This window comes from Ambystoma mexicanum, chromosome 13 (genome assembly GCF_040938575.1).
Source record: "Ambystoma mexicanum isolate Mex_15411 chromosome 13, UKY_AmexF1_1, whole genome shotgun sequence".
In the NCBI taxonomy this organism is placed as follows: domain Eukaryota; kingdom Metazoa; phylum Chordata; class Amphibia; order Caudata; family Ambystomatidae; genus Ambystoma; species Ambystoma mexicanum.
The window spans coordinates 358,912,452-358,925,778 of NC_090938.1; the positions used below are offsets into that span (position 1 = coordinate 358,912,452).

General features: G+C 43.7%; 15 non-coding genes across 15 annotated transcripts; 4 read left to right on the forward strand and 11 right to left on the reverse strand.

Moving 5' to 3' along the window:
• The first annotated feature begins 54 nt into the window (after nt 1-54).
• TRNAI-UAU (transfer RNA isoleucine (anticodon UAU)) lies at nt 55-149 on the forward strand. Its single transcript has 2 exons — nt 55-92; nt 114-149. It is a non-coding gene; the product is annotated as a tRNA-Ile (tRNA).
• A 1,488-nt stretch (nt 150-1,637) lies between these two features.
• TRNAT-CGU (transfer RNA threonine (anticodon CGU)) lies at nt 1,638-1,709 on the reverse strand. Its single transcript has one exon. It is a non-coding gene; the product is annotated as a tRNA-Thr (tRNA).
• Nucleotides 1,710-2,255: 546 nt separating this feature from the next.
• TRNAS-GCU (transfer RNA serine (anticodon GCU)) lies at nt 2,256-2,337 on the reverse strand. The gene has a single exon. It is a non-coding gene; the product is annotated as a tRNA-Ser (tRNA).
• A 687-nt stretch (nt 2,338-3,024) lies between these two features.
• Nucleotides 3,025-3,096, reverse strand: TRNAT-UGU (transfer RNA threonine (anticodon UGU)). Its single transcript has one exon. It is a non-coding gene; the product is annotated as a tRNA-Thr (tRNA).
• Nucleotides 3,097-3,561: 465 nt separating this feature from the next.
• On the reverse strand, nt 3,562-3,638 carry TRNAS-GCU (transfer RNA serine (anticodon GCU)). Its single transcript has one exon. It is a non-coding gene; the product is annotated as a tRNA-Ser (tRNA).
• A 480-nt stretch (nt 3,639-4,118) lies between these two features.
• Nucleotides 4,119-4,213, forward strand: TRNAI-UAU (transfer RNA isoleucine (anticodon UAU)). The gene is made up of 2 exons: nt 4,119-4,156; nt 4,178-4,213. It is a non-coding gene; the product is annotated as a tRNA-Ile (tRNA).
• A 1,488-nt stretch (nt 4,214-5,701) lies between these two features.
• Nucleotides 5,702-5,773, reverse strand: TRNAT-CGU (transfer RNA threonine (anticodon CGU)). The gene has a single exon. It is a non-coding gene; the product is annotated as a tRNA-Thr (tRNA).
• A 546-nt stretch (nt 5,774-6,319) lies between these two features.
• Nucleotides 6,320-6,401, reverse strand: TRNAS-GCU (transfer RNA serine (anticodon GCU)). The gene has a single exon. It is a non-coding gene; the product is annotated as a tRNA-Ser (tRNA).
• Nucleotides 6,402-7,088: 687 nt separating this feature from the next.
• Nucleotides 7,089-7,160, reverse strand: TRNAT-UGU (transfer RNA threonine (anticodon UGU)). The gene has a single exon. It is a non-coding gene; the product is annotated as a tRNA-Thr (tRNA).
• A 1,022-nt stretch (nt 7,161-8,182) lies between these two features.
• On the forward strand, nt 8,183-8,277 carry TRNAI-UAU (transfer RNA isoleucine (anticodon UAU)). The gene is made up of 2 exons: nt 8,183-8,220; nt 8,242-8,277. It is a non-coding gene; the product is annotated as a tRNA-Ile (tRNA).
• A 1,488-nt stretch (nt 8,278-9,765) lies between these two features.
• Nucleotides 9,766-9,837, reverse strand: TRNAT-CGU (transfer RNA threonine (anticodon CGU)). The gene has a single exon. It is a non-coding gene; the product is annotated as a tRNA-Thr (tRNA).
• Nucleotides 9,838-10,383: 546 nt separating this feature from the next.
• TRNAS-GCU (transfer RNA serine (anticodon GCU)) lies at nt 10,384-10,465 on the reverse strand. The gene has a single exon. It is a non-coding gene; the product is annotated as a tRNA-Ser (tRNA).
• A 688-nt stretch (nt 10,466-11,153) lies between these two features.
• On the reverse strand, nt 11,154-11,225 carry TRNAT-UGU (transfer RNA threonine (anticodon UGU)). Its single transcript has one exon. It is a non-coding gene; the product is annotated as a tRNA-Thr (tRNA).
• Nucleotides 11,226-11,690: 465 nt separating this feature from the next.
• Nucleotides 11,691-11,767, reverse strand: TRNAS-GCU (transfer RNA serine (anticodon GCU)). Its single transcript has one exon. It is a non-coding gene; the product is annotated as a tRNA-Ser (tRNA).
• Nucleotides 11,768-12,247: 480 nt separating this feature from the next.
• TRNAI-UAU (transfer RNA isoleucine (anticodon UAU)) lies at nt 12,248-12,342 on the forward strand. The gene is made up of 2 exons: nt 12,248-12,285; nt 12,307-12,342. It is a non-coding gene; the product is annotated as a tRNA-Ile (tRNA).
• The last annotated feature ends 985 nt before the right edge of the window (nt 12,343-13,327 follow it).

Below are 13,327 nucleotides of genomic sequence, written 5' to 3' on the forward strand. Positions count from 1 at the left end.
CACTTGTGTGTGTGTTTGTGGGTGTAGTTTCATGTCGAAAACCAAAACACAGCAGCTCCAGTGGCGCAATCGGTTAGCGCGCGGTACTTATACAGCAGTACATGCAGTGAGCAATGCCGAGGTTGTGAGTTCAAGCCTCACCTGGAGCAACTTTGGAACTTTTTACTAATTCACCTCAAAACTGAATTATTGAACCAATAAATGTTCTGGACATTTTTTGGTTCACCTCAAGGTTTCCTTGATTGTCAGTTAATGTTGTATGACAGCTCCTCTGCCTTTTAGACATGGAATACTCATTGCAAGTTATTTATGGGGTGTTTGCGCTTTAAATACAGCTACGGAGGGTTTTTGAAAATAGAACAGAAAATAAAAAATGTCAACTGTTATTATACTCCATTTTCTGCTGAGCACCACTTACGGAAGACATTTGTAAAGGTAGAAAAAGGGTTACTGGAGTAGGATCCAGGAGACAATATCAACTTACAAAGAATAATGTTGTCTATTTACTGCATTATCGCCTTTGAAGCAAACCTCTGAGAATAAATACCCTTTCACTAATCAGGCAGTCACTTTGATAAAATCAAGCAGAACAAGGATGCTGATAGGAACTCGCCTCATTTGCATATGGGCTAGGGCTTCTGGGAGCCATGAGAATTAGGAGTTGAAGGTTTTGCAGATCGAGATTGCTAAAGGGCTGGGCATTTGCACAGACCTCTCCATGCCTGATTGGTGCCGAAGGTTAGTTGCAAGTGGTCCCCTGCTCACCCTACCTTACACAGGGCCATGCCCAGTTAGGCCCCTCAGGGCTAGGCCCGGCAGGGCTAAGCCCGGCGTTTGTCAGGCGAAGTGCCTGGACCCCTGCTCATCATACCTCAGAATCTGGTCTAGCTATTGCAGACATGGGGAATGGTGCTTATATCCCATTGACAGCGCCCACAAGCTGCATACTAATAGCCAATGATGTGTGAATGCGGTCAGGGTAGCAGACATATAGAACAATTGGGTGGGTTCGCTTCCGAACTGGATGCACAGGAGCAGGAGAGAATGGCTGTTGGCGATGTATGCAACTTGCTCTGCGTGAACACATCTACCGACCCCTTCCCCTACACACACGGGCACATACACACACACACACACACATAGCCATTGGAGCTATGCAGAGCTAATCAGAAAGATTGGTAATCATTAGAACATGAAAGATATGTGTTCATTTTTTATTAAACTTGTGGACTCCCGCAGAAACGGAGGGACTCACATCTCTAATTGAGGCTTGCTTACCTCTATACAAATGTGTTTGCTGGCTGTCTTTCTTCAACTGGTATGTGCGGTTGTGTCTGTCTTTGTCTTTCAACACGCCTGGCACGTTTACATTATCAAAGAGATGATTGTATGGAGATGGGGAACACCCCTCCGTTGCATTGTGAACTTGAACAGTCTTTTCACCAAAGCAGCTACATGCGACATTGCAAGGTTTTTGTCAGTCTTTGCCTGAAAACATTAGGCCTTCCTCTCGAACTCTATTTCACTCCTTCTGTGGAAGACTTCAATTATGAGGATGCATCCCGTCATAAAAGGTTCTCTGTAGATGGTGCAACTCTGGCTTCTCTTCCCCGTGCTTTTTGAAAATAATCCGCCCGAGGCCCTGATGAGGTTTGAACTCATGACCCCTGGTTTACGAGACCAGTGCTCTGCCACTGAGCTATAAGGCCACCTGCTGCTTGCTCACAGCCAACAACAGAAAGTGCAAAGAAACCATGGTTTTTACCTAGGTAGATCTCCAGGTATATGAATTTCTGGTTGTGTAAAAATGGCTGTATATCTCTGCATGTGTTCAGTACGTCATCATACATCTGATTTGCGAAAGCGTGTGTGCTTATGTTGGTGATACATTGTCGGTATGCGTTTGAGTATGTACTTTTACGGGTATGTATGTATTGAGTAGGATGCTGAACAGGTTCATGAGTTTAGATAGCAGGTCAGAATGATGGCAAAAGGAACATGTAAAAGGCAGACAACTAAAAGAAAAAAGAATTTGGGATGTAAGCTTGGGAGTTTACTAACTGCGCTGATTTTGGCTCCTATAATAGTAAAGAATGGAAACCTACGAGGAAAGTCTTTGACTAATTTCATTCTCCGCCTGCACCAATGAACTTATTTTTACATCTCTATTTCCATATCTGTACTCATTCCTGTCTTTCACAGGGAGGTTGAAAGACTTTGGTCTATGTTTAAATGCAGACTATAAAGAAAAAATACGACGAAGGTGGGATTCGAACCCACGCGTGCAGAGCACAATGGATTAGCAGTCCATCGCCTTAACCACTCGGCCACCTCGTCTGTTTGGGAACGGTGCTCGAATCCCATGCTTAAAGAAGAGATAAAACAATGGTGGTGCAAAGTCAGTGAAAAATAGATCATGTTTGTCATAATAGAAACAAGATCGTTGACTCGTTCTTCCTTACCCGGCCATTGATAGATAAACACATCAAGTTGAAGTTCAGAAAAATATAACAAGAGCTCCTGGAGGGTTCACAACACTAATCCAGAGGAAGGTGCTTGAGCTTCCGTATGGCACACCATTAGTAGTAAAACCAGCATAACGCAAGCTCCAGTTTCCCAGTGTTTGGCATCATTCAACGTTTCCAGCCAAGATCAAAGTTCAGATGCTGCTGCTTCCTGTGATGTCATTGAATTTAAATAGTGAGTGATGGCAATAACCCTTTTCCAATTAAATTTTGCCACATCAACGTCCCTGAAAATAGAGAAAGGCGTGCAACCCAGAACCGCTGTACTGTTCAATAGAGTAAGGGCTTCACCGTGATCATCTGCATCTGTCATCACAAAATTATCAAGGTCTTTTTCTTGAAGAAATTAGGTCCAGAAAGCCGACCTTCCCCACAGACTATTCAGACACCTTGCGCTTGTGGCTTTGTTATAGGCCCGAATCCATTGGTAAAAGGTTGCACAGGTACAATGTGCAATATCAGTTCCTATTCAACAATGTTCAAGAAAATTACCATTTGGAGGCCCTGATGAGGATCGAACTCACGACCCCTGGTTTACAAGACCAGTGCTCTGCCACTGAGCTACAGAGCCCCTCAGGTTACGACGCATAACAGCAACACAACGAGCACACAACATGATGTTTACTGGGTAGACATATTTGAAGGGTGTGTGAGAATGTATGTATATGATTGTGATTTGACCTGTTTTTTTCTGGCCGATTTTTTGAGGAGCAGCTAATTTGTGCGTATTCCGTGCAATTTTAGGGTGACTAATGAGGAGATGTGATGCGTGAAAGTTGAAAAAAACATGTACATGGCAGCAGAGAGACAATATGGATATTACCTTTGCTTTTTTAAATTTCTATCCGGATTCTGGCTCAAAGGGTAGTCAAGCACAGCAGATTGCATTCCTGCCAGTAACACGACAACCTTGTTTGTGTCCTTCTTAATCAACTAACATGCATATTTTCACTTTTGTCTGTATGTTCTTTGAAAGCCAATGGCAATGGTGCTTAGAGCAATGCAGATGTTTAAAAAAGATTTCAAAAGTTAAAATCGACAAAGGTGGGATTCGAAACCACGCATGTACAGTAGATTAGCAGTCCATCGCCTTAACCACTCGGCCACCTCGTCTACAGGGATTATGTTAGGCATTCAAGTCTTTACAGGTAATAACACAAACATCTTCAAAATAGAACCACAATGCGTTCCTTGTTGAGGTACATCCAGCCGTTTGCAGGAAAACTGCCTCACTTGCTGTTGAGAAAAATTCATCAAAGTCCTGGGGTGTTTATAGGCATCGCCAAGATGACATTGGGAGGTGTTTCAATTGACACGTGTTGAATATGAGGAAGAGCATCATGCTGGCTCCAGTGGCACTGCCTGCAGCATGACAAAAATGTAGAAGGGACATTTGACTGCACCATTGGCTGAACATCAGTGGCAAAGTGTATATCAGGCTAAAAGGTAAGCTCCAGTGGCACAATATGGGCACTACAAGGCACCCATAATTTGGTGTCAGCTAAAAAGACAATGCCAGAGCTTGTGGGTGCTTTTGTACACTTGTGTGTGTGTTTGTGGGTGTAGTTTCATGTCGAAAACCAAAACACAGCAGCTCCAGTGGCGCAATCGGTTAGCGCGCGGTACTTATACAGCAGTACATGCAGTGAGCAATGCCGAGGTTGTGAGTTCAAGCCTCACCTGGAGCAACTTTGGAACTTTTTACTAATTCACCTCAAAACTGAATTATTGAACCAATAAATGTTCTGGACATTTTTTGGTTCACCTCAAGGTTTCCTTGATTGTCAGTTAATGTTGTATGACAGCTCCTCTGCCTTTTAGACATGGAATACTCATTGCAAGTTATTTATGGGGTGTTTGCGCTTTAAATACAGCTACGGAGGGTTTTTGAAAATAGAACAGAAAATAAAAAATGTCAACTGTTATTATACTCCATTTTCTGCTGAGCACCACTTACGGAAGACATTTGTAAAGGTAGAAAAAGGGTTACTGGAGTAGGATCCAGGAGACAATATCAACTTACAAAGAATAATGTTGTCTATTTACTGCATTATCGCCTTTGAAGCAAACCTCTGAGAATAAATACCCTTTCACTAATCAGGCAGTCACTTTGATAAAATCAAGCAGAACAAGGATGCTGATAGGAACTCGCCTCATTTGCATATGGGCTAGGGCTTCTGGGAGCCATGAGAATTAGGAGTTGAAGGTTTTGCAGATCGAGATTGCTAAAGGGCTGGGCATTTGCACAGACCTCTCCATGCCTGATTGGTGCCGAAGGTTAGTTGCAAGTGGTCCCCTGCTCACCCTACCTTACACAGGGCCATGCCCAGTTAGGCCCCTCAGGGCTAGGCCCGGCAGGGCTAAGCCCGGCGTTTGTCAGGCGAAGTGCCTGGACCCCTGCTCATCATACCTCAGAATCTGGTCTAGCTATTGCAGACATGGGGAATGGTGCTTATATCCCATTGACAGCGCCCACAAGCTGCATACTAATAGCCAATGATGTGTGAATGCGGTCAGGGTAGCAGACATATAGAACAATTGGGTGGGTTCGCTTCCGAACTGGATGCACAGGAGCAGGAGAGAATGGCTGTTGGCGATGTATGCAACTTGCTCTGCGTGAACACATCTACCGACCCCTTCCCCTACACACACGGGCACATACACACACACACACACACATAGCCATTGGAGCTATGCAGAGCTAATCAGAAAGATTGGTAATCATTAGAACATGAAAGATATGTGTTCATTTTTTATTAAACTTGTGGACTCCCGCAGAAACGGAGGGACTCACATCTCTAATTGAGGCTTGCTTACCTCTATACAAATGTGTTTGCTGGCTGTCTTTCTTCAACTGGTATGTGCGGTTGTGTCTGTCTTTGTCTTTCAACACGCCTGGCACGTTTACATTATCAAAGAGATGATTGTATGGAGATGGGGAACACCCCTCCGTTGCATTGTGAACTTGAACAGTCTTTTCACCAAAGCAGCTACATGCGACATTGCAAGGTTTTTGTCAGTCTTTGCCTGAAAACATTAGGCCTTCCTCTCGAACTCTATTTCACTCCTTCTGTGGAAGACTTCAATTATGAGGATGCATCCCGTCATAAAAGGTTCTCTGTAGATGGTGCAACTCTGGCTTCTCTTCCCCGTGCTTTTTGAAAATAATCCGCCCGAGGCCCTGATGAGGTTTGAACTCATGACCCCTGGTTTACGAGACCAGTGCTCTGCCACTGAGCTACAAGGCCACCTGCTGCTTGCTCACAGCCAACAACAGAAAGTGCAAAGAAACCATGGGTTTTACCTAGGTAGATCTCCAGGTATATGAATTTCTGGTTGTGTAAAAATGGCTGTATATCTCTGCATGTGTTCAGTACGTCATCATACATCTGATTTGCGAAAGCGTGTGTGCTTATGTTGGTGATACATTGTCGGTATGCGTTTGAGTATGTACTTTTACGGGTATGTATGTATTGAGTAGGATGCTGAACAGGTTCATGAGTTTAGATAGCAGGTCAGAATGATGGCAAAAGGAACATGTAAAAGGCAGACAACTAAAAGAAAAAAGAATTTGGGATGTAAGCTTGGGAGTTTACTAACTGCGCTGATTTTGGCTCCTATAATAGTAAAGAATGGAAACCTACGAGGAAAGTCTTTGACTAATTTCATTCTCCGCCTGCACCAATGAACTTATTTTTACATCTCTATTTCCATATCTGTACTCATTCCTGTCTTTCACAGGGAGGTTGAAAGACTTTGGTCTATGTTTAAATGCAGACTATAAAGAAAAAATACGACGAAGGTGGGATTCGAACCCACGCGTGCAGAGCACAATGGATTAGCAGTCCATCGCCTTAACCACTCGGCCACCTCGTCTGTTTGGGAACGGTGCTCGAATCCCATGCTTAAAGAAGAGATAAAACAATGGTGGTGCAAAGTCAGTGAAAAATAGATCATGTTTGTCATAATAGAAACAAGATCGTTGACTCGTTCTTCCTTACCCGGCCATTGATAGATAAACACATCAAGTTGAAGTTCAGAAAAATATAACAAGAGCTCCTGGAGGGTTCACAACACTAATCCAGAGGAAGGTGCTTGAGCTTCCGTATGGCACACCATTAGTAGTAAAACCAGCATAACGCAAGCTCCAGTTTCCCAGTGTTTGGCATCATTCAACGTTTCCAGCCAAGATCAAAGTTCAGATGCTGCTGCTTCCTGTGATGTCATTGAATTTAAATAGTGAGTGATGGCAATAACCCTTTTCCAATTAAATTTTGCCACATCAACGTCCCTGAAAATAGAGAAAGGCGTGCAACCCAGAACCGCTGTACTGTTCAATAGAGTAAGGGCTTCACCGTGATCATCTGCATCTGTCATCACAAAATTATCAAGGTCTTTTTCTTGAAGAAATTAGGTCCAGAAAGCCGACCTTCCCCACAGACTATTCAGACACCTTGCGCTTGTGGCTTTGTTATAGGCCCGAATCCATTGGTAAAAGGTTGCACAGGTACAATGTGCAATATCAGTTCCTATTCAACAATGTTCAAGAAAATTACCATTTGGAGTCCCTGATGAGGATCGAACTCACGACCCCTGGTTTACAAGACCAGTGCTCTGCCACTGAGCTACAGAGCCCCTCAGGTTACGACGCATAACAGCAACACAACGAGCACACAACATGATGTTTACTGGGTAGACATATTTGAAGGGTGTGTGAGAATGTATGTATATGATTGTGATTTGACCTGTTTTTTTCTGGCCGATTTTTTGAGGAGCAGCTAATTTGTGCGTATTCCGTGCAATTTTAGGGTGACTAATGAGGAGATGTGATGCGTGAAAGTTGAAAAAAACATGTACATGGCAGCAGAGAGACAATATGGATATTACCTTTGCTTTTTTAAATTTCTATCCGGATTCTGGCTCAAAGGGTAGTCAAGCACAGCAGATTGCATTCCTGCCAGTAACACGACAACCTTGTTTGTGTCCTTCTTAATCAACTAACATGCATATTTTCACTTTTGTCTGTATGTTCTTTGAAAGCCAATGGCAATGGTGCTTAGAGCAATGCAGATGTTTAAAAAAGATTTCAAAAGTTAAAATCGACAAAGGTGGGATTCGAAACCACGCGTGTACAGCAGATTAGCAGTCCATCGCCTTAACCACTCGGCCACCTCGTCTACAGGGATTATGTTAGGCATTCAAGTCTTTACAGGTAATAACACAAACATCTTCAAAATAGAACCACAATGCGTTCCTTGTTGAGGTACATCCAGCCGTTTGCAGGAAAACTGCCTCACTTGCTGTTGAGAAAAATTCATCAAAGTCCTGGGGTGTTTATAGGCATCGCCAAGATGACATTGGGAGGTGTTTCAATTGACACGTGTTGAATATGAGGAAGAGCATCATGCTGGCTCCAGTGGCACTGCCTGCAGCATGACGAAAATGTAGAAGGGACATTTGACTGCACCATTGGCTGAACATCAGTGGCAAAGTGTATATCAGGCTAAAAGGTAAGCTCCAGTGGCACAATATGGGCACCACAAGGCACCCATAATTTGGTGTCAGCTAAAAAGACAATGCCAGAGCTTGTGGGTGCTTTTGTACACTTGTGTGTGTGTTTGTGGGTGTAGTTTCATGTCGAAAACCAAAACACAGCAGCTCCAGTGGCGCAATCGGTTAGCGCGCGGTACTTATACAGCAGTACATGCAGTGAGCAATGCCGAGGTTGTGAGTTCAAGCCTCACCTGGAGCAACTTTGGAACTTTTTACTAATTCACCTCAAAACTGAATTATTGAACCAATAAATGTTCTGGACATTTTTTGGTTCACCTCAAGGTTTCCTTGATTGTCAGTTAATGTTGTATGACAGCTCCTCTGCCTTTTAGACATGGAATACTCATTGCAAGTTATTTATGGGGTGTTTGCGCTTTAAATACAGCTACGGAGGGTTTTTGAAAATAGAACAGAAAATAAAAAATGTCAACTGTTATTATACTCCATTTTCTGCTGAGCACCACTTACGGAAGACATTTGTAAAGGTAGAAAAAGGGTTACTGGAGTAGGATCCAGGAGACAATATCAACTTACAAAGAATAATGTTGTCTATTTACTGCATTATCGCCTTTGAAGCAAACCTCTGAGAATAAATACCCTTTCACTAATCAGGCAGTCACTTTGATAAAATCAAGCAGAACAAGGATGCTGATAGGAACTCGCCTCATTTGCATATGGGCTAGGGCTTCTGGGAGCCATGAGAATTAGGAGTTGAAGGTTTTGCAGATCGAGATTGCTAAAGGGCTGGGCATTTGCACAGACCTCTCCATGCCTGATTGGTGCCGAAGGTTAGTTGCAAGTGGTCCCCTGCTCACCCTACCTTACACAGGGCCATGCCCAGTTAGGCCCCTCAGGGCTAGGCCCGGCAGGGCTAAGCCCGGCGTTCGTCAGGCGAAGTGCCTGGACCCCTGCTCATCATACCTCAGAATCTGGTCTAGCTATTGCAGACATGGGGAATGGTGCTTATATCCCATTGACAGCGCCCACAAGCTGCATACTAATAGCCAATGATGTGTGAATGCGGTCAGGGTAGCAGACATATAGAACAATTGGGTGGGTTCGCTTCCGAACTGGATGCACAGGAGCAGGAGAGAATGGCTGTTGGCGATGTATGCAACTTGCTCTGCGTGAACACATCTACCGACCCCTTCCCCTACACACACGGGCACATACACACACACACACACACATAGCCATTGGAGCTATGCAGAGCTAATCAGAAAGATTGGTAATCATTAGAACATGAAAGATATGTGTTCATTTTTTATTAAACTTGTGGACTCCCGCAGAAACGGAGGGACTCACATCTCTAATTGAGGCTTGCTTACCTCTATACAAATGTGTTTGCTGGCTGTCTTTCTTCAACTGGTATGTGCGGTTGTGTCTGTCTTTGTCTTTCAACACGCCTGGCACGTTTACATTATCAAAGAGATGATTGTATGGAGATGGGGAACACCCCTCCGTTGCATTGTGAACTTGAACAGTCTTTTCACCAAAGCAGCTACATGCGACATTGCAAGGTTTTTGTCAGTCTTTGCCTGAAAACATTAGGCCTTCCTCTCGAACTCTATTTCACTCCTTCTGTGGAAGACTTCAATTATGAGGATGCATCCCGTCATAAAAGGTTCTCTGTAGATGGTGCAACTCTGGCTTCTCTTCCCCGTGCTTTTTGAAAATAATCCGCCCGAGGCCCTGATGAGGTTTGAACTCATGACACCTGGTTTACGAGACCAGTGCTCTGCCACTGAGCTACAAGGCCACCTGCTGCTTGCTCACAGCCAACAACAGAAAGTGCAAAGAAACCATGGGTTTTACCTAGGTAGATCTCCAGGTATATGAATTTCTGGTTGTGTAAAAATGGCTGTATATCTCTGCATGTGTTCAGTACGTCATCATACATCTGATTTGCGAAAGCGTGTGTGCTTATGTTGGTGATACATTGTCGGTATGCGTTTGAGTATGTACTTTTACGGGTATGTATGTATTGAGTAGGATGCTGAACAGGTTCATGAGTTTAGATAGCAGGTCAGAATGATGGCAAAAGGAACATGTAAAAGGCAGACAATTAAAAGAAAAAAGAATTTGGGATGTAAGCTTGGGAGTTTACTAACTGCGCTGATTTTGGCTCCTATAATAGTAAAGAATGGAAACCTACGAGGAAAGTCTTTGACTAATTTCATTCTCCGCCTGCACCAATGAACTTATTTTTACATCTCTATTTCCATATCTGTACTCATTCCTGTCTTTCACAGGGAGGTTGAAAGACTTTGGTCTATGTTTAAATGCAGACTATAAAGAAAAAATACGACGAAGGTGGGATTCGAACCCACGCGTGCAGAGCACAATGGATTAGCAGTCCATCGCCTTAACCACTCGGCCACCTCGTCTGTTTGGGAACGGTGCTCGAGTCCCATGCTTAAAAAAAGAGATAAAACAATGGTGGTGCAAAGTCAGTGAAAAATAGATCATGTTTGTCATAGTAGAAACAAGATCGTTGACTCGTTCTTCCTTACCCGGCCATTGATAGATAAACACATCAAGTTGAAGTTCAGAAAAATATAACAAGAGCTCCTGGAGGGTTCACAACACTAATCCAGAGGAAGGTGCTTGAGCTTCCGTATGGCACACCATTAGTAGTAAAACCAGCATAACGCAAGCTCCAGTTTCCCAGTGTTTGGCATCATTCAACGTTTCCAGCCAAGATCAAAGTTCAGATGCTGCTGCTTCCTGTGATGTCATTGAATTTAAATAGTGAGTGATGGCAATAACCCTTTTCCAATTAAATTTTGCCACATCAACGTCCCTGAAAATAGAGAAAGGCGTGCAACCCAGAACCGCTGTACTGTTCAATAGAGTAAGGGCTTCACCGTGATCATCTGCATCTGTCATCACAAGATTATCAAGGTCTTTTTCTTGAAGAAATTAGGTCCAGAAAGCCGACCTTCCCCACAGACTATTCAGACACCTTGCGCTTGTGGCTTTGTTATAGGCCCGAATCCATTGGTAAAAGGTTGCACAGGTACAATGTGCAATATCAGTTCCTATTCAACAATGTTCAAGAAAATTACCATTTGGAGGCCCTGATGAGGATCGAACTCACGACCCCTGGTTTACAAGACCAGTGCTCTGCCACTGAGCTACAGAGCCCCTCAGGTTACGACGCATAACAGCAACACAACGAGCACACAACATGATGTTTACTGGGTAGACATATTTGAAGGGTGTGTGAGAATGTATGTATATGATTGTGATTTGACCTGTTTTTTTCTGGCCGATTTTTTGAGGAGCAGCTAATTTGTGCGTATTCCGTGCAATTTTAGGGTGACTAATGAGGAGATGTGATGCGTGAAAGTTGAAAAAAACATGTACATGGCAGCAGAGAGACAATATGGATATTACCTTTGCTTTTTTAAATTTCTATCCGGATTCTGGCTCAAAGGGTAGTCAAGCACAGCAGATTGCATTCCTGCCAGTAACACGACAACCTTGTTTGTGTCCTTCTTAATCAACTAACATGCATATTTTCACTTTTGTCTGTATGTTCTTTGAAAGCCAATGGCAATGGTGCTTAGAGCAATGCAGATGTTTAAAAAAGATTTCAAAAGTTAAAATCGACAAAGGTGGGATTCGAAACCACGCGTGTACAGTAGATTAGCAGTCCATCGCCTTAACCACTCGGCCACCTCGTCTACAGGGATTATGTTAGGCATTCAAGTCTTTACAGGTAATAACACAAACATCTTCAAAATAGAACCACAATGCGTTCCTTGTTGAGGTACATCCAGCCGTTTGCAGGAAAACTGCCTCACTTGCTGTTGAGAAAAATTCATCAAAGTCCTGGGGTGTTTATAGGCATCGCCAAGATGACATTGGGAGGTGTTTCAATTGACACGTGTTGAATATGAGGAAGAGCATCATGCTGGCTCCAGTGGCACTGCCTGCAGCATGACGAAAATGTAGAAGGGACATTTGACTGCACCATTGGCTGAACATCAGTGGCAAAGTGTATATCAGGCTAAAAGGTAAGCTCCAGTGGCACAATATGGGCACTACAAGGCACCCATAATTTGGTGTCAGCTAAAAAGACAATGCCAGAGCTTGTGGGTGCTTTTGTACACTTGTGTGTGTGTTTGTGGGTGTAGTTTCATGTTGAAAACCAAAACACAGCAGCTCCAGTGGCGCAATCGGTTAGCGCGCGGTACTTATACAGCAGTACATGCAGTGAGCAATGCCGAGGTTGTGAGTTCAAGCCTCACCTGGAGCAACTTTGGAAGTTTTTACTAATTCACCTCAAAACTGAATTATTGAACCAATAAATGTTCTGGACATTTTTTGGTTCACCTCAAGGTTTCCTTGATTGTCAGTTAATGTTGTATGACAGCTCCTCTGCCTTTTAGACATGGAATACTCATTGCAAGTTATTTATGGGGTGTTTGCGCTTTAAATACAGCTACGGAGGGTTTTTGAAAATAGAACAGAAAATAAAAAATGTCAACTGTTATTATACTCCATTTTCTGCTGAGCACCACTTACGGAAGACATTTGTAAAGGTAGAAAAAGGGTTACTGGAGTAGGATCCAGGAGACAATATCAACTTACAAAGAATAATGTTGTCTATTTACTGCATTATCGCCTTTGAAGCAAACCTCTGAGAATAAATACCCTTTCACTAATCAGGCAGTCACTTTGATAAAATCAAGCAGAACAAGGATGCTGATAGGAACTCGCCTCATTTGCATATGGGCTAGGGCTTCTGGGAGCCATGAGAATTAGGAGTTGAAGGTTTTGCAGATCGAGATTGCTAAAGGGCTGGGCATTTGCACAGACCTCTCCATGCCTGATTGGTGCCGAAGGTTAGTTGCAAGTGGTCCCCTGCTCACCCTACCTTACACAGGGCCATGCCCAGTTAGGCCCCTCAGGGCTAGGCCCGGCAGGGCTAAGCCCGGCGTTCGTCAGGCGAAGTGCCTGGACCCCTGCTCATCATACCTCAGAATCTGGTCTAGCTATTGCAGACATGGGGAATGGTGCTTATATCCCATTGACAGCGCCCACAAGCTGCATACTAATAGCCAATGATGTGTGAATGCGGTCAGGGTAGCAGACATATAGAACAATTGGGTGGGTTCGCTTCCGAACTGGATGCACAGGAGCAGGAGAGAATGGCTGTTGGCGATGTATGCAACTTGCTCTGCGTGAACACATCTACCGACCCCTTCCCCTACACACACGGGCACATACACACACACACA